Genomic DNA, 19,313 nt, shown 5'->3' with positions numbered 1-19,313 from the left:
CTCTACATTATTCTCTGTGCATTTTAATTTTTTTCCCTATCACTGGGGGCCCAGTTTTCCCCGCCTACTCTCCTCATTTTAGCCTGAAACTAGAATAGTGAAGCCAAGAAATAGTTAATCTCTCGGGCTGCCGCTATGATTGGCCGCTGTACGCTGCGCTTCAGACTCCTTGAATGAGAAACGGGGGTAACCAGGCAACTTCAGCGCTGGAGAGAAGAAGATAAAAAATATAAAAAAGAAGAAGAAAAAGAAAGAGCTCTGCAGGATTTTTCAGAATTATGGAAGAATTTTGAACATATAAAAAGCAAAGGCAATTTGATTTCACCTTGTGCGTCTGGCAAAATGGAATTAACAAATGGATTTTCTTAGCTTTCTCCCTCTTTCCTCTCCCTCTTACTCATCATTGGGGAGAAAAAAATAGAGCGCACGAATGATGTGGATTAAAACGCATAAATGGGACACTTCAGGAAAACATCTGCTGAGAACAGGTGAGTAACATCTCAGTTGCATGAAAACGAGTCTTTTAAAAACTGTGAGGCTAAAGAGCTGTTTAAGGATGCGAGGAAGCTCAGCGACGTGTCAAGATTTATGGACAGGATGCGTTGGCCGCTGAATGGAAATGGGTTATGGACCGGTCCGTGGATGCCTGAGACAGAGGGGGCAGTCATATATAGAAGAGTTCAAATGATACAAAATGTGGTTAGAAATTAAGCTGGTGAGTCTGATCCGTCGGGGTGGATTTAAATGTGGAGTCCTGTAAAAGCACAAACGCCGGTAGCCTGTCAAATAACCTGCTGTCCCATATTAAATTGCGCACAATTCAAAAGCTGACATTTGACGTTATGGTTAAAAACATTGATGCCAGAGCTAAACATCGAGGTTGTGTTTGTTTAGGTAACACGATGCCATTTAAAGATTCAATTTAAGGAGGAAAAAAAGGCGGGGGGGACGCTCTTTCCACCTCGGCAGTGAGCTGCCCCCCCCTCCCCAAATATTCAAATTAAGAGGTATACTGCTGCAACAGCAGTAAATCATCTTCAAAGGTCTGTGTGTTAACCTAATGCTAGGTGGATGGGTGAATGATGACGCATATGTTGATAAATGTATTGATCAGAGGTTAGAAAACGCTGCATGGGTGCTGAGGACCTGTGGATGAATGCTTGGATGGGAGCGCAGAGCGCAGCGCATCAGCGCCGCTCTGACCGGTAGCAATGAGCCATTAAAGAAGAAATATCTATATATATATATATATATATATGCCTCAAACCAGCGTGTAGGTCTTTGTAATGGTCAGCAGCGAAAGTTCATGGGTCATCTTGTGGGCGGAAACAATTCAGTTAGCTCCTGGCGTGGATCAGCGTCTAGAAATGCGTCATTTCTGGCACTTGCGCCAGTTTTTTGGATTTTCCAGATGAGAGATGCTAAGATCGCAGGATCCTTTAATCCTCTCTTCCTTTCACTCTGGAATAACCAACGATGAAACTTTTCCTTGTGTTTAGATTGTATTACCCTATCAGATTTTTTAAGGAATGGGTCAAATTTTCCTCTTTTAATGTTCTATCACAGCTCAGTGTTAAATAATGTACTTTTTAATAATAGGGATAGGGTGTTAGGCTCCTTTTCTTTTATTCTATGACTGTAAGCCCCCACCCTCACGGGTAAAACTGAAAATGTGCCAGTATTACCAGTTCAAATGCAGAGTTCATTACTGGGCCATATGCCTCTCATGATACCCCACGTTTTCTGCTTGAGTGCCCATGTAAGAGCAGGCCTACAAAAGGAGATGGACGTGGCTGCTGCTGCGTAAAAATATAACACAACTGCTAGCAGCTGCAGAACCAGATGCTGATGAAGTAATGTGGCTGGCTTACTGTACTCTGCATCTTGTTGGTTCCAGTGAAGTCATGCATGTGTTGTGAATCGGCGTCCTGCCTTTTGGTGCCAAAGTTCATGTGCTACTTCAGCCAGTTGGCCAAACTGCCTCTTATAATCTCCTTACCGAGGATGTTCTGCAACAGATCCTAAGCTGTGCTCGCTGGCTAAATTGTAGGGGTCTGTACACGCACGCACACACACACACACAGAAACACACCACCAAAACACACATACTGTATAGAGCAATTTCCAGTTGTCATCCCAAGACAGCTCTTAGCAGACCAGTATGTGATGTGGGTTTTAAGATGGAGCTAAACAAAACACTAGAGAGCATTAACTTCTTCAGTAAGAGCTTCTTTGTTGGGTCACTCCCAGTGGAATTGAGACACTTAATTTAGCTCATGATAGCAAATGCAACACACTGAAGTTATCCTTCATTCAATTAAGACCAAATTGCCTTTTCCTCTTTTGCAATTATTTTAAAACGCTGAAAGTGATTGGACATTTTTGCATAATTTGAGCACAAATGGAATGATTCTGGATCATCATTTTCCTGCTTGCAACCCTCTTTCAGTTTAATTTTACCATGACATTGCTCTTTTCTGTTGTATTACCTGAAGGCTGGTAAACGACCACATTTACTGTTCTACTGCAGTAACATTACCTCAACTTAAACTAAAATATGCGTAATGAGAAGGAGTCCCAGTGACATGAATGCAGCTTTTCAGTGTGGGTCGCACAATTGCTGGAGTGGCCTCAATTTATTTTATTTTATTTAAATAAAAAGTAATTTTAACGAGCTTGCAAGATTATGCCTTGGTTCTCATTTAGCTGGAAGGCTTATCACATTTAATCTATTCATTAATGACGATGTGGCCTCTGGCAGAGGCAGGTCAGAGGTGATGATGAGTGCCTCGGCTGGATAAAAGAGTGAGATTATTCTGATAGTGGTGCATTGTAGGAAGCTGAATGATGCACATGCTCCACTGGGAGTGCAATCAGCATGACAGGTGCAAATAAAGTTCAGAACAGGTCGTGTTAGGGCAACAAAAATGTGTCAGAAATAAGAACTCAAAATAGGAGCTGTGGAAGTACAAATGTGATATCCAATCTTCACCATGGGAAGTTTGAATAAAAGTTTTTTGCATGTGTCAGACTAGTTCCTAGTTGAGTAAGTTAAACACCAACATTTACCCCCAAGTCTTAGAATTATAGCTGGAAAATCCAGATTAAACAGCAAACTGTCAAACTGTTTTAATGTTAAACTTTAGATACATAATTTGATAAGTTTGGACAGAAACTTTCCATTTGGTATTGGCCACCAGTCTAATATAATTTTACAGTAAACTTAATTGTTACACCCAGTTACTCCCACTAAAATAAGTGAATTCACTCCTTCCCATTGCCAGTGGTTGTGTATCTATCCTCAGAAAGCTACAACATACTTTTCAACATATTTCCCAGGGTACAACTCTGTAAGCTACAACATGAAGGGAGGACATACTGTAAGGTTGTGGTGGTGGAGCACACTTTGAATAGCCTAACTTTGACATATAATTAATGTATTTTATAATTATTTTGACTACTACTACAGCCAGCCAGTCAGTTCCGGTTGATAAATTGGTGTTTCTGGGAAGAGCTGTGCCCATTCTCGCGGCCCTCAGTGCAGCAGCACCCTCAGCAAAATGAACATATGCTCCCAGGTGTTGCACTTTCATCAGTGCCAATCATAGCTGGAGCTGATTGATACCACAGATTATCTCAACTGGCAGAGTTATTTGATGCAGAACTAGATGCTGATTTTACCCTTTTCCATAGCAATTTAAAGCCCAAATGTTAGGACTCTTGTTTCCAGTCTTTAAGCCAAATTGAGGTGTCAAGCTAAAGCCTCCTGCTTCCTATACACAAGTCTTTGGGCATTTGCTTTCAATAAAGAACTTTAAAACATCATTTCACCTCTGACAGAGGAGATCCATGGACCAAAGCTCCATTTCCTCTCATTGGCACCAACAAGCAGTTATGCAAAATATGAAACCTGAAATTTGTAAGGCTTTAAACGATCACTTTGTTCTCCTGTATATTTGGGCTGGAACTGCTCCAGAAACAAAATTGGACAAAGGTTTATACTTTTTTAACCCCCCCCCCCCCCAAACTACCCTAACCACCACAGCATTGAAGATATTACCCTGGTTGTTTTTTTTCCCCCTTTTTAATGAGGCTGAAAAATTGCAACTCTATTTCTATTTCATGTCTTATTAAATATGAATTCATTCAATTTTCTCTAATATCCCCAATGCAAGTAATATGGGGCCGTTCTGTTTACAAGCATCAAACCTTATCATGCTGCAGCACAATTATTTTGGATTGTTTAAACTACACATTATAAAAAAGAACGAAAAGTGTAAGTTACCTGACTAATAAAAACATGTCAGTAATTGTTGCTAATCAAAGCCAATTTAATGGTTACATTTCATTTAGATGATAATAAGCCAATTTATATTTATGTGTAAATCATACAAAAGCAGCACTTCAGCCCTGTTGAACTCAAGTGTATTCCCACAACCATATCACAGTGTCCCTGGCAACAATGAGGCGACCCCAACATTATAGCGTGTGTTACTGGAGTCAAATGGGGCAATGAATTGCCAGCCCATCACACAACACTTTCCAATGGGCATAGCTGGGTGGCTGGTAATCCTTGTGCCTCGGTCTGTAACATCTGATGAGTGACTGAAGTGTTCAGTATGAAGCCAAGAGTGTCAGCCTGCCTCCCATGTTCAGCCAGAGCAGCCATCACTGCCCAGTTCACTTCCAGAAGACTGGGCATCTTCAATGCATCAATGACACCAGCCATCACGAGGGACATGTAGCATGCCAAACCAATGATTCATTAGGACTCAATTAGCTGGGAGGCATGGGGCGCCCTGCCATATGCCTCGAGGTTCTACAACAATCTGCACCCACTCCCCTACAACTGTACTCTCAACTGTCTTTGGCGCCTTTGTACATGTGTGTTGCATCGGTGTTGTGCAAATACAAGGCTGCAGTCTGCTTCTTTTCCGCAGAGGTGTCTGCTTTGTACCATTAAAACAAGGCAGAAGCAGAGATTTAGCAGCTTCTGTTTCCAGCCACCCAGTTTTAGAGCTGGAAATGAGTCACAATGACCTTCAGCTCAACTCATGTTGCGCCAGTTGGCACCGTATGAAATACTCATTCATCTACTGGAGTATGAGACTGTGGAGCTGCAGATACTGTAAATCTTAGGAAGTGAAAAAAGGCCCCGCTCAATATTGACTTCTCTTCCTTTGCCAAGAGGCGGCATGTGCTGCCGACAAGATCTATCCGCCCTCAAATCTAGTTTGTCTTCTTATCTGTGCCAAGGTAAAGGACCCCCCTCACCTCATTGTGCATGCTCCCACCATCCATTAAAGGTCTTCCACATGCAGATATTAATGAAATTAGATTGGAGCGGAAAGCAGCCCCTAGGCCGACGAGCATGCCAAGCTCTAGCCAAGATATATGATGTGATATGTGGTGAAGTGACATGCTGTCCTCACATGAATGTCCACAGACATTGGTTTATGGCACGGATGCATCGACGATGGACACTTTTAAGTTAATGTTGCTCCCTTGTTGTATATTTAACAGATATTTACATTTTTATTTAAGCTACTTTGGAAGAAAAAAGCTCAGGGTGTTTTTAACTGAGTGAAAGTATAAAACCATGGACCATAACAGAGCGGCAGAGGGCTGTTCATCCAAACTTCCTCCCATTAACAGTGTTATATGAGTTTAAGGATGGAAGTAATTAATAAGCTGGACCACAGCCATGCATATGATTGAATGAGCTAGTCATTAAACTGAGAATCACTATAAAGTGTGGAAGAGGTGCGTTTATCTACTAATCCGCAAATGCAGTGGTATCGTAATCTATGTTTTGTAAATGTGACATGGCCAGATATCTGCAAGCTGTTGTTTAGGAAAAGGCAGGATAGTAAAATAAGTTACAACTGAGCATCTCTAGCTATAATATGCAAAAAAGATATGTGAAGGTTGAACTTGAATTGAGTTTTTTTTCATGTTTTGTCATGACATCATGTGGCAATGTCCCAAAAATCATTTGACTTAATAAAATTATATATAAACTCTCAGAGCAGGATGATGACTGCAGAGAATTTTGACAAAAAGGTCGTCACACAGCCAAGAAGATTCCTGGTTTGAATCTCAGCTGGGACTTTTTGCTGTCTGGGTACTTCCTCCTACAGTCCAAAAACATGCACAAAAGCTTGATAGATCACTCTAAATTCTCCGTAGGAGTGAGTTTGGGCTGCTGTTTGTCTTTCTGTGTTGGCTCTTAATAGACTGGCAACTTGTGCAGGGTGTACCTTCCCTCTTCTCTAACAGCAGCTGAGATAGGCAAGCATTGGAAAAGCTAATGACATTTTCTTTTTGGCTTGTGACCCACTGCATTGGATCCCTCTATTGTCCGTTAGCAAGGAGATGCTAGCATTAACATTGGAGAGGCTAACAAATCTCCACTTTACATTACTGCATATTATACATTCTTAAATTCTTCTGCCTCCTTCAGCACTGCCTTGTTGTCTCTTTGTGCACAGGCTTGATTGTATGTCCTGGGCAACAGTAGGAAGTCATCTCTGCAGTGTGTTTAAGGGCTGTTTTATTTTTTCAGACATTGGTTGAGATGAGGAGTCTTAGCGGGGGGCATTTCATCGCTGCTTGTTCTTCATGTTAGCTTGGTTTATGAGTCCTAATCAGATTAAGGCAGTAAAACCTACATATGTTTTAAAGCAACAGAAGATCAAATCTCAGAGGATCAAAACTGGTTTGGTTTAGATCAGTATAGTTCCAAAATATATTAGGTTATTTACAGAATATGGTGTACTTCCAAATGACCTTTTTTCAAAAAAACATGCAACTATTTATTGAAAATAACTTGTCTGCTCATTGTAGTTTTAATGCAGATATGCCTCCCCTTGTACAACGTTAAAGATAAAGCCCTCACTTATTCAAAACCCAAGTTTCATAGGATTTTTTTTTCTCGAGCAACTGAAAAAAAGATCTGTTTATGTTTGCAAATTAAATGCGTAACTTTTCAATAATGCCAGAAACTCCAGCGCAGTCAGTAAAAGAGGAAATCGAGCCACTTTAGAGTCACTCTGCCCCAGTTGTATGCACGTGCAACCACCTAACTGCATTCCTCCAGCGTTTTCACCGCATTACCCAGAAACGCTATGTTCGTGTGACCCAGTTTACCATCCTCTCCTCCCCATTCATCTGCTCTCCTCTCCCAGATGCACTACAGGAGGCTTCATAAGCAGTAGAGCATCCATCACCTCTGAGTAGTGAAGTCCTTCAGTTTCATCCCTTTAGCCTGTTCTACAAGCCTATTCCCCAGCAGAAGGACAGGAGCTCCATATGTGGCTGATGATTACAATAGGCTGGAAGCAGCAGCTGAGATGCATTTGTGTTCCCATTTGTGGTGGTGTTTTATGAAATATATAATCAAATATAAGCTTAGCAGCATTTTGCTTCCACTGAAAGTCAATTTAAATATTGTATCTGCTACATCTCCTTAGTGCAGTGCTTCCTCAGCCCCCTGGAGCTAATTGAGATGTTCAGTTCAGTCTGTGTAGCTATCAGACTCAATTCTCAGGGGATTTCATTTCCCCTGATTCACGGTTTTCTTACGGAGTACAGTGCTTCTCCATTTTTCTAAAATTTCATTTTTTTTTGTTTATTTATTATTTGTTTATTGATAATTAAGAAGTTTGAAAAAATCTGAATTTTTACTGCTTTTTGTGGGTATAAATAATTCTATCCAAAAAGGCTGACAAAGTTTTATTCAAAGACATGTGGCTAAATTATTTACAATTTTAGGTACAATTTGCATGCACACAATCATCCACAGGTCCTAAATCAAACAGATGAAAGACTAATCTGAAGGCAGCAACAGATTAACTTGCCTCAGTATCCTGAGGCCAAGATTTAGCCCACTCTCTTAATGGAAAGATGAGGAACCAGAGCCTGTTTTTACCAAAGCAACTGCATTCCTAAATCACACTCAGTTCTAGAGAGAACTCTATTCACAAAGTCACAATTAGGTCGTACACAACACTTTCATTATCTTTCATTTTTTAATGGCATTACTAAAGAAAAGGTCTTTCAGCTCAGTTATATAATATGTGTACTTTAGATTACCCTATTATCAACTGCCAGAGTCCAAAAGTTAGGACTTGGAGCTGGAAATGACCTCACGGCTCAGTTGACTGACTCCTAAATGCAAGTTGGGAGGCAGTCAACTAATATGTGCTCCAGTTGTCTTGTAATTATGAGTGCCTGAGAGTAGGTGACATTATTACCAAATGATTGGTGCTCCCGCTGCTCCAACTCAGAAAAAATAATTGCCTCCAAAATAGTCAATTTGTGAGCATCTTATTCTGCATAAAACTAGAAAATCACAACGAGTACTTATTCCACAAAACATCTGTGTTAACTCAAAATTTACAGGCTGGGGTTTGCCTCGCGCTGCTCTAAAAGCACGAAAATAAACAGTACATTAAACATAAAGAGTGGGACATTTGTAACAAGGATGAAATACCATTGAAAACTGTTCAGCAATAGCCTACTATCTCGACTTGTTAATCTATTACGATTCACACCCACAAAACTGTAAACAGTGGATCAAATAAACCGTAATGGAAGCCACACACGATATCACACATTTTTATACGATTTCTACAGGTACATCTTTAAATCATCATGCACAGAAACAGTATTTTAGGTATATGTACTTTAATGAATATCATCCTTTCTGTTTTGCCTGCAACTCTCAAGCTTTGGGTGTTAAAGAGCACAGTGTCACCTGGTGGTTAAAGTGCAAATACTATTCTCTGCTTAGCTATGAAGATTTTTGTTTGTTTGTTTGTTTCCCATTTACATCACTGTTACACAAGACAACAAATGACAACAGAGGGACTGAATGCAGTCCATAACACTCTAAGAGAAATTCAAGGAAAACTTTTTAAAATAATTAATTACCCCAAGGCCAAAAATATACTTGCTTTCAATTATGTATATATATATATATATATATATATATATATATACATATATATATATATATATATGTATATATATTATCATGGCTTCTCGCGCTTGTTGCATTTGTTTAAATTTTTATTTGTGCCTGTCCTCAGATATTAACGCTGCATGTTAACAAGATGCAATATGTGAGTAACCAGTAGGGGGCGTATAGGGACCAATTTGACCAGATATAAGGTCACAGAGTTGACAGCATTAAAAATTATGGAAAGTTTCCAAGACAATACTCAGAGTGCCTGGTTTAGAGGCATATTTACATACCATTTACTCTTACCGCTGTTGTCAGTTTTTCATTTTCTATTGTGATCTCAAAATGAACCAAATGCTAGCCTCCTCCGTGGTTATCTCTTTGTTTACACTTAGTAAATTCAGCAGCTTCATCTGGTCTGAGTTGTCTAATGGGCCCCCTAGTGGAATTATCTGGTAATAGGCGTCATGCACAAGTAAATGTGTGAACAATTACACTCACTGCGGACCTAGTTACCGACATGAACATGGTTAAAAATCAAGCTTATTCTCATTCTTACACTTTATATCAAATCTACTGTAGACTGAGCCTACTTGACTAAAGCAGTAAATAATTCAGATGAATAAGTTAGAACTAAAACTAGATTAAACTTTGTTGTCAAAATGGACACTGGCATCATCTGCTGCTCTCAACATGTAGTGAATAAAACAGGCATTTCCACAGCTTCAATTCTGCATCATTTCTAGCCTCCTGTGGGTTTGAAACAGACAGCACATCTCCAGCAGAAAGTTTCCAGCTCGGAAGGATGTTTCAGCAGCAACTTCAGAAACAAACTGCCTATACATTCTCCAAAAAATCTCCACAGCTCATATGTGAAAATGACTTTAATGATATTTAATATTCTTGAATGTTCGCAGTTTTTCAGGCTTGGAACTTTGCGAACCTTTTAATTAAACACACATCTGTCTTGCTGCAGCAGCAGCAGAAAGGAGTTTCTGTATTATTGATGTGGAGTTGCACTAAACAGAAAGCAACCAGCGCAGCAGCAGCGGTCAGCATGACGTCTTCTGACGAGACCCTTTAGATCACTTTTCATCAGAACATCACAGCTGGGGACTTTCCTGATGCTTTGCTTTAATCAGCCATCAAGTGTCATATTCAGAATGCTTCACTCAGGCTTTTATCCAGCCTCCGCCGTGGGTTTATACAAAAACAACAGAAAACACGGAGGAGGCAGACATGGCTGCTGGTGCACTGTCACAATCTGTGTGAGATCTTGACCTTGCACTGCCATTGTAATGAGAGGCAGGCAGATATTTCACTTATCATTAGCGGCATGATTAGCTGCCAATGGGGTGTGCCTGTCTTGGTTTAAACCCCTCTAAGTCTCTGGAGGGCGATAACATATGAGATGACAACAGTTTCACACCCAGTTTCACACCTCCCGTGGTTCCATACGTCGCAGCCGCCTAATCACTCATGTGAGATTAATGAGAGAAGTTGAGGTGTGGTGGGATATTCACTAATTACAAGCACACATACTGTAATGTCATCAGGGGACTAGACAGCTTGTGTGTCTTTGTGTGTGTGTGTGTGTGTGTGTGTGTGTGTGTGTGTTTCTTCAGCTCCATTTAAAGTACAGATTTACAAAATACCTGATGGTTTGCAAAGGGAGAAGATGAACATCAAAGCTGCCCTCGAGAGAAAACAAGAGATGGTTAAATGGATTTGAGGTTCTTCTGTTGCAGCTACAGAAACAAAATCACAAAAATCACATCACTGCAAAAGAATGAAATGAATGGAGTTATTAAAGAAATAAATAACTGCACAGAAAATGGCGTAAAACAGCTTTTCTTCATATTTTAACTCGCTTCTTTAAATACTTCTTGTGTCAGGGTTTTTGGAGAGGACACTCAAGCCAAATTAAAATATTTTATGAAAAAAAATTAATAAATAAACAAGAAATATTCCAAACCCAATCCCACTGGCTTACTGTAATACAGTGAATAGTGGGACATTTTAGATTTACTGCCTTAACAAATACAACTCCAATTTCAAAAATGCTGTGTTTGACATAAATTTTATTCACATTTTATTTGCAATAAAACAACAACATATCAGATGTTGAAACTGAGACATTTCAGAGAAAATATTGGCTCATTTGAAATTTGACGGCAGGTTTTAAAGCAACATCTGCTCCCATCCAGACAACGTCTCTTTCAGGGAAGGCCTTGCAGATTTCAGCAAGATGATGCTGAACCACATCCTGCATCCATCACAACCGCATGGCTTCACATGAGAAGAGTCCAGCTGCTGAACTGGCCTGCCTGCAGTCCAGACCTTTCACCAATACACAACATCTGGAGCATCATGAAAGCAGGAATCCAGCAACCAAGGTCCAGGACTGTAGAGCAGCTAGAATCCTGCATCAGACCAGAATGGGACAACATTCCTCTCCTAAAACTCCAGTAACTGGTCTCCTCCCTTCCCAGATGTTTCTATACAGCTGAAGAAGAAAGGATGCTACACAATGCTAAACACCACCCTGGAACTATTTTATACAGGCATATTTTTGCCAGAAAATTAAAAATGGGCTCATATTGTCCATGAAATGGTACAAAAAAAGTCTCAGTTTCAACATCTGGTACATTGTTTATGTTCTACTGGGAATAAAATGTGAAGGTAGAGGATTTGTGAATCATTGCATTATGAATTTTATTTACATTTTACACAGCATTGCATCTTTGATGGAATCAGAGTTGTAAATGAGAAGTGAACCTGGTTTAACCCAAAATACACAAAAAACATTATTTCCCTTTGACTGGTTGGAATTATTGCCACTGCAGAGCCATCTGAAGCTGTATAAGATCTTAAGCCTCTGACACAAACTGACCCGAGGACTATATGGCAACAATTAACCAGCTGGAGCTGGTGGAGAACAGAAACAAAGGAAACAGACTTTGCCAAATGGCTGGGAACAAGAGAAAATCAGTAAGCTGTTTGCCGCCAGGGTCTTAAATCAATGTTGCGTTCACAACTCGATTCCACTGGATCCCAGTGGCCAAATAGATTATTAGCATTAAAGATTTTAAAACTGAAGTGCCCAGTCAGCCAGTTAAACTATTCAGTGCTCTTAATTTTAAAATGTACAGAGATTGAAGCTCCTCGATGCAGCCAAGCCCGATTTGAGTCCTGGCCTGGCCCTGCACGTTATCCAGTTTCTCTCTCTGACCCCTTTCCTGTTAAATAACTTACACATAAAGACTGCTAATGCGAAAAAAAAGTGTTTTAGAAAATGAAAGAAAAGAAGAAATAACAACAGGAATTCTTCTTCAAAAACACATAATTTAGTTATTTGTAACATCAAATCAGTGCATGTGAAAGAATATGGAGTCCTGAAAAAGATCCATGCAACCCTATCCACTTTTCTGCTGGTGGTGCAGTAATAAAAAACAGTGATGCTCACAATCAACTGCTTACACGAACTTAACCAAAGCTTTGCTTGTTTTGTCATAATGAGGTTGATGCTCACTTGACATGTTACGTATCTTGAGGCCTGCTCAGTATGTCCCTTATAGACCCTCATACACCAAACCAACAACATGAATATGTGGTGAGGGCATTACTTCACTGTGCCTCATCATGTTTGCAGCGTCTTGGGGAAACAAAAGTGCATGTAAACACACTTTAGAGATGACCACCACCAAATGAGTATGATTTACATTCTACACCTGCACAAAAAGACGTAATTTTGTCCTCAATTTTTCATTGAGTTAAACTTTTTTTAAAAGGGATTTTTAGGATCCAATATAGTTCAGTCAGGTTTGCTTAATTTATTTAAATAAAATAAAGAAAAAAACTCATAAATATACACATTAATTGCTTTTTACATGTAAGATTAAGCATTGAATGATCATGCATAAAAAAAAAAAAAAACTGTAGTTAACCCTACCTTGGCCACTCACATAATCAAAACGTTTCTTAAATTTTTTAAATCCTATTGTATACAATTTGGTACATGTATCTGTGAATTTATTGATGTTCCACAGTTAAAAACTATGGAGCTTGTCTGGTGTCCATCCATCCAATTTTTATACTACTTATTCCAATTCAGGATCGCGGGGGCTGGAGCCTATCCCAGCAGCTACTAGAGGAGAGATGTGGTACATCCTGGGCAGGTCAGCAGTCCATTGCAAGGTCAACACAGAGATACAAACAACCGCTCACGCTCACACCTAGGGAGAATTTAGAGATGCCAATTAAACCAACATTCTTGTATTTAGACTGTGGGAGGAAGCAGGTATACCTGGAGAAAACAAGATCCATACAGAAAGACCTGGTTATAATGATTTATTACTTAAGCTTGAGAATGAGATGTTATGCAACAACTTGTCCAATGCCCACATGCTGATTTAGTTACAGGTGCACCTTAAGACCTCAAATTTTATGTTTCCTACTAATAAGATTACGGGATGTCATTGTGTATTCTTATGTGGGATTTGCAGTTTTAGGAGAAAGCATTGCAGCTTTTAAATGTTGCAAACTATTCAGTCTATTCTGTTAGGTCAGGGGTCTCCAACCTGCCGGTCTGGAGCCACAAGTGGCTCTTTGGACCATCCATAATGGCTCTTAATACATGGTTAAAAATGCTAAAGAACTAAATATAGATAAAATTACAAATGCAGTTTTGTTTTTTGTTTTTAAGCAATGTTTCAGTTTTTTTCATGGAACAATTGCATTTAATTTCCACAACATGACCCTAAAAGTACCAGTAATATTTGTTTTTATCTATTTTTCTTCTCATTAGGTTTGGGCTTTTTTTTCTCCACAAACATCTATATCCCATTGAAGAATGTCTGTCTATCTTCTTTCAGCAAAAGTTTGATGTTTTTCTTTATTTTGAAACCTAAAAATAGAACTTAAAATGTGGTTCTTAAAAAATGAGAACAAATTTCTATAACTGATATTCATCAAAAATTACAAAAAATGTCTTTTTGGATTGTAAAGATTGCAGACCTGATTCAGGTTAGCCCAGTAAGTTCAGTTTCATCATTATGATTCATCCTAAGGTTAAAATTAAATCAAAATTATCCATGTTATGTGTATGCTAAACCCATAATGTCCCACATATGATTAACACATGGTCACCAGTTAATTATTTCATTCCACTGTGTTAGTAATCCCTCGCCATGACTTAGTGACATGTGTCCCTAGATTAAAATATTTTCTATGGATGTCACCAGACGGGGTTTGTACAAAACAGTCCTTTGAGTCATTTTCAGAATAGCTGCCTCCAATGATGCACATGTTATCTATTAAAAATGGATGGATTTTGTTCCACTTTTGTTGGGCAACATGTAGAAATGATAATAGTATCATTTCAGCCATAGAGAAGACTGTCATTGACATATTGGAGGATATTGGAATATTTTAAAGCTTTAAAGTAGTAATTGGTCAAAAGTAAAAGCTTTTCATTTTCATGTTAAAAGCCAATTTATGAAGTATCTTGTACAAGTAGATTGTTGGAGACTGGCGGAGAGTACCCCGTGTTCTTTTATTCCATAGAGTAGCATGCAGAGGCATTTTATCTATATCTAATGAAAAGACCAAATATGGCTCTTAGCCCAATAAAGGGTCCAATAAAAGTTAAAATAACTAGATATGTCATTTTCTCTTAACATATCAGCAGACTGCAAATTTCAATTTCTGCCCTTAAACAGCCAATCAGAAGTGTTCCTGCTGCTCTACACATAACAAACTACTTGGTTAATGTTGGGCATTGAGTGGAATTTGGATAAGGTCTCCATAGCTTTCCGAAGCAAAGGTTGATGAGGACTGTAACGTCCCAGCGAAGACCTAAACACCGTCTCTGGTCAGACTCATCAGAATGAAATCAGAGTGTGAGAAACTTGTGGGTTTATTGTTAAGTGCTGCTCATTGTTATCGGATCTGGGTTAATTAGGAGTAACTAATGACGAAAGTGGGGCATAATTGATTAATGGGTAATTAAGATCTAATTGTTAACTATTGATTCATTAATCATTCATGGTCCTTGAATGCGACTTATTAAGAAAATGTTAGCATTCACAGTCATGTTGTTCCAGATTTGTTCCTCATGCTTTCTTTAATAATGACATACAATATCTGTGTTCCATGTTTAATTCATTTTAGTATTAAAATATTACTGAACTGATTTAAATACTTTCAGTTCTGTGTTGCTTTATATTCTTTCTATTTTTTAATATATAATATAAATTAATATTTGATTGGTTTTTAAATTATTTATCAATTATTTGATTATTTATCCATTAGATTTCTATTTATATTACATTTTATTTTAAAGATATATTTTTATTGTATTAATTTTATTTATTTATCAATATTGTATTAGTTATCAAAATACTAAGATATTCGAAGTCAAGAAAAGTTTATTTATAAAGATAATTCATACATAAGGTTGTAATGTGCTGCTGTAGAGGTTGTGGCTATTATAATAGAATATTAAAATATTACTGACAGCCTGGCATCCCATGCTAGTTCTAATGATGAGTTAAAAATCTGTGAATAAGATGCCAGACTTTAGGCATACATGTAAGCACACTCGTTAAGAAATCCACCCTGTGTTTGGTGTGTGTTGGTATCACAGTGTGACAGAAAGCTTTACGTTGTAAGAAGGCTGTTCTGTGTTTCCCCTCAGCTTCATTAAAACGTCTCGCAGACTTCAGGTAATATTTTTGTGCTAAGCAGTTTTGATCATTGTGACTTTTATTCCAAGCACACAGCATCTCTGTTGTGTATGATAGTCATATTCCCTGTCTACTGCTTCCAGGTCCAATCTGTGTCTTTCATGACATAAATAGTCAAAACAACTCTCAGTGAAACAGTTGCTCACAGTCGAGTTTAACCAGGGAGCTGCTTGTGTAACTTAATTATATCCATGACCCATGTGCGATTAAAGAGGACACCTTTTGGCTGTTTATTTAGGTCATAGAGAGCTCATTTGGAAGAAAAAAAAGCACTAATTGTCTCATTAATTACTTTCTGCATGACATAATGACCAAACCTTAGTGTTCACAGTTCTTTGTTACTCACAACTGAAGGCAGAGGTGGGGTGGCAGCAGAATAAAACCAGCTTCAACATTTTTTTTAAACAGGCATAAAGCTGGAAGAGAGAGAGACAAAGAAAAAGAGGGCAGATGAGAACAAGGGTGAGAGGGGGGAGAAAAGAAGAGGTAATAATGGAGCTGAAAGAATAGGAATGATTCATTATAAAGCAAATCAAAAAGAGAAAAAAGAAAAAAAAAGATTGGCTGTGAAATGTTTGCCATGCTATCTGGAACCCACCCAGTTTTCTCGCCCACCATCTCAATGTGGTGAATAGCCTGTTTAACACACCAGTTAGACACTGAGACGCAGCACAGCAACAAACCAAATCAAGAGTGAATTAAAGACTCCTCGGGGATCCATGGAGTATCATCAGAGGAGGTGCTTTGGAAAGCCACACTCACCAATTAGCTCTTCTGAGAGAGGTCCAGGAGTCTGGTTTTCCAGACCTGCTCTGTGCGCCTGGTGTGATTAGATAAATAAAAGAGGGGAATGTACCCTACCTTGTTTTTGTGCTATTGTTTACTGTTACCAGAGGGAGCTGGTGACACTTTATTAGCCTGAATATGTCTGTTACAGCAGAACAGCTGCCTCTGCAATGCAAACTTCCAAACTAAACACCATTGATTTTTGTGTCTTGAGACCTCCGTTGTGAGTATATTTAATTTCTGTCATGCATCCCACAAACTCATTCTCTCTTTACTCCTCTTCAGTTTGAATTGGGCCCAGTTATCCTGCAGCTGAGCTGGTAGGAAGGATAATCCAGGATCACTTCAGAGGCCAGCTCTTCACTGGCCTCTCGCCTGTCGTGCCCTCGCGTGTTGCAGACACACTCAGCACACACAGCTCAGAGGCCTTCCCTGACATAAATCTGCACAGCAAAGCAACTGTGTGGCAAAGCTTATTTCATTTACCAGCTGTAACCACTGAACCGGAAGCAATAAGGCCTCTTTTTGACTCAGACAGTAAATGAGAGCGTGTCAAATGCCTAAAGTAATTTAAAAATACTTTTTAGTGTGTGTTTTCTTTCTTTCACCTTCCCGCCTGTAAACTTTACTGTTCCCTCATCAGAGGTCCTCCATCTTGTCAGAATGAGGTGAACTAATGGGCCGTGGCTGAACAGCCTGAGCGCAGAGGCTATCAGTTCCCCATGGAGGCCCGGGGAGACAGAAAACGAGAAGGAGAGGTCTTTTTTCTTCTGACTACTAAATTTCAGGGTTGCCATCTTTGCAGAAATCAAAGAGAATTGTTTAGTTTATAGCTCAGTGTTAACATATAACAGCCTCACTCACTCCCTCAGCTTTCATTTTATGTTTCATGTTTTGTTGCACAACAGATTTCCTGTAATTTGTTCATCTTTTAATTATTTTCTCCATTGTCATCATTTTTTGTCTTGATGGACTAACAGTTTGCATGTGAGATTCGATGGATTTGCGTGTTACCACAAAGACCCACATGCCAGTCATCTACTCTCTAGTCAGGAATCTAATTAGTTCAACAAAAGCAAATTAACCTTATCATAGATTTAATGGCTATTAGACACTTGTAAGGCCACTTAAACGTGAAAAGAACTCATGGTTGATTATGAGGCTGATAATAGCCGAACAAAGCAGCTAAATGAAGAATTTTACGACAGCCCAGATAAAGAGCTTTAGGTGTATGTGAATATAGCCATCCACAGCCATAGGTGACACAAGGTAACACAGCAGGGCTGTTCAGAGAAAAACTGTGCTGGGCCGGGTTGTGACAGACGTGTCCCATTCCATAAGCTAGGAGGCATTTTGTAACAAAGATGACCAGCGCGAGGTGCCAGAGCCAGTCTGTCGCGCAAACGCTCCAGCAGCCCCCTGGGCCATGCCAGCCAGACTGGAAGAGAAAGGGATGACGGTCTGTGGGACGGTGGCATCCCACCCGCCTCCTCAGCACATGAACACAAGCTGCAGCCGAAGTCTTCCCATCGGGACCAGAATAAATGGAGGTGTAATTGGCCATATCTGGTGATAGATGGCTGTTCAACCGATGTTACTCATCAGTGGCAGAAATGCACCGAGGCTTGCTTGTTTCACAATATGAGGTTGATTGTGCAGTCTATTAAACATCGTGCTCAGGAGGAAATCTTGCTGCAGATCAGAAGAATCTCGAGGGTGATCTGATTTGAAAATCAGCACATGTTCGGTGATTGCCCATTTTATCTCTGAGACGGTAAACATGCTTGAAAAACTGATTACCTTTAATGAACCCTTTTTATCCTCAGAGACAGACAGAATGAGACTCAGTGCAACTGTTATAAATTAGCACCTTTTGTTTGCCTGCAACATAAAAATCAAAGACAGAAGTCATAGTTTTCATTTAATTGCAAACTAATCAACATGTCAAACAAATTTCTCGTTAAATGGTGCATACATTTATTAGACAATAGCAGGAGGCACCTCATCCTAATGTGCTGATAATGTTTGACAAGGTAGCTGCGTATTTCCATGATTGCGCAGTTATTAAGACTTCTAAATAAAGCTTCTCTCCATGCTTTGGGATGATTGATGTGCTCAATGTGAAGGAAGAGAGAGCAGCCATACGTCGGGTTTAAGTTACAGCATGCCTGGGTTTGTTCTGCAAACAATTTACTGCAGGGGAGGAACTCTGACACGCGGTTCGTGAAACTCAGAGCAGCGAGAGCAGCAGGACGGTGATGGAAGAAAATAAGGAGTGCAAGTAGAAAATGAAATGACTTTGCTCAAGGAGGTTTTCCTTTGCACCTCAGAGGTGGTACTAAAATGAGCAAATTAATAAATAAATGGCAGCTTTTGTTGAGAGCTTTTGACATCCCCGAACAGTCGAGAGTAGCTGGAAAAATGATTGATGCTCGTTAACTGTGACCCAAATCCTAAGAGACAGTGGGAGCTGTTAAAACACGGAGCAGATTGGGGAGTCTGGGTGACCTAGATAGCATTGGTTTTGAAAAGCAGCCATACATCACATTAAATCTGTTTTCCGGCTCACACAATGAGGCATATCTCTGTCATTGGTAATGAAAATTACATTCTGATAAGGCTCTTTTTGACATGGAAAATACCTCTTCCACCACCGACACTCCAGAGCTCTGACATGGAGTTACTCTCGGGACGTTACTCCTTCGCCGCTGGACCTGGGTGACATTATCTAACTTATAAGCACACATGAATTGTGACACACGGTCTAACATCCAAAGTGGAAGTAGTGGTGAAGAGACAGCCATTATTACCAGCTT

At 39.5% G+C, this 19,313-nt stretch overlaps 1 protein-coding gene across 1 annotated transcript in view; it reads left to right on the top strand.

Annotated features, from left to right (window-relative positions):
• Positions 1–253: 253 nt before the first annotated feature.
• The window catches only part of LOC121644329 (complement component C8 beta chain-like), a 71,234-nt gene continuing 52,174 nt past the window's right edge, over positions 254–19,313 (top strand). The window contains exon 1 of the mRNA XM_041992205.1: positions 254–488. The gene's annotated coding sequence lies outside the window, so the exon portion shown is untranslated. The remainder of the gene's footprint in view (positions 489–19,313) is intronic.

This window comes from Melanotaenia boesemani, chromosome 8 (genome assembly GCF_017639745.1).
Source record: "Melanotaenia boesemani isolate fMelBoe1 chromosome 8, fMelBoe1.pri, whole genome shotgun sequence".
NCBI classification, from domain to species: domain Eukaryota; kingdom Metazoa; phylum Chordata; class Actinopteri; order Atheriniformes; family Melanotaeniidae; genus Melanotaenia; species Melanotaenia boesemani.
The sequence above is the reverse complement of the archived record's forward strand: the minus strand, read 5'-3'. Positions and strand labels throughout refer to the sequence as shown.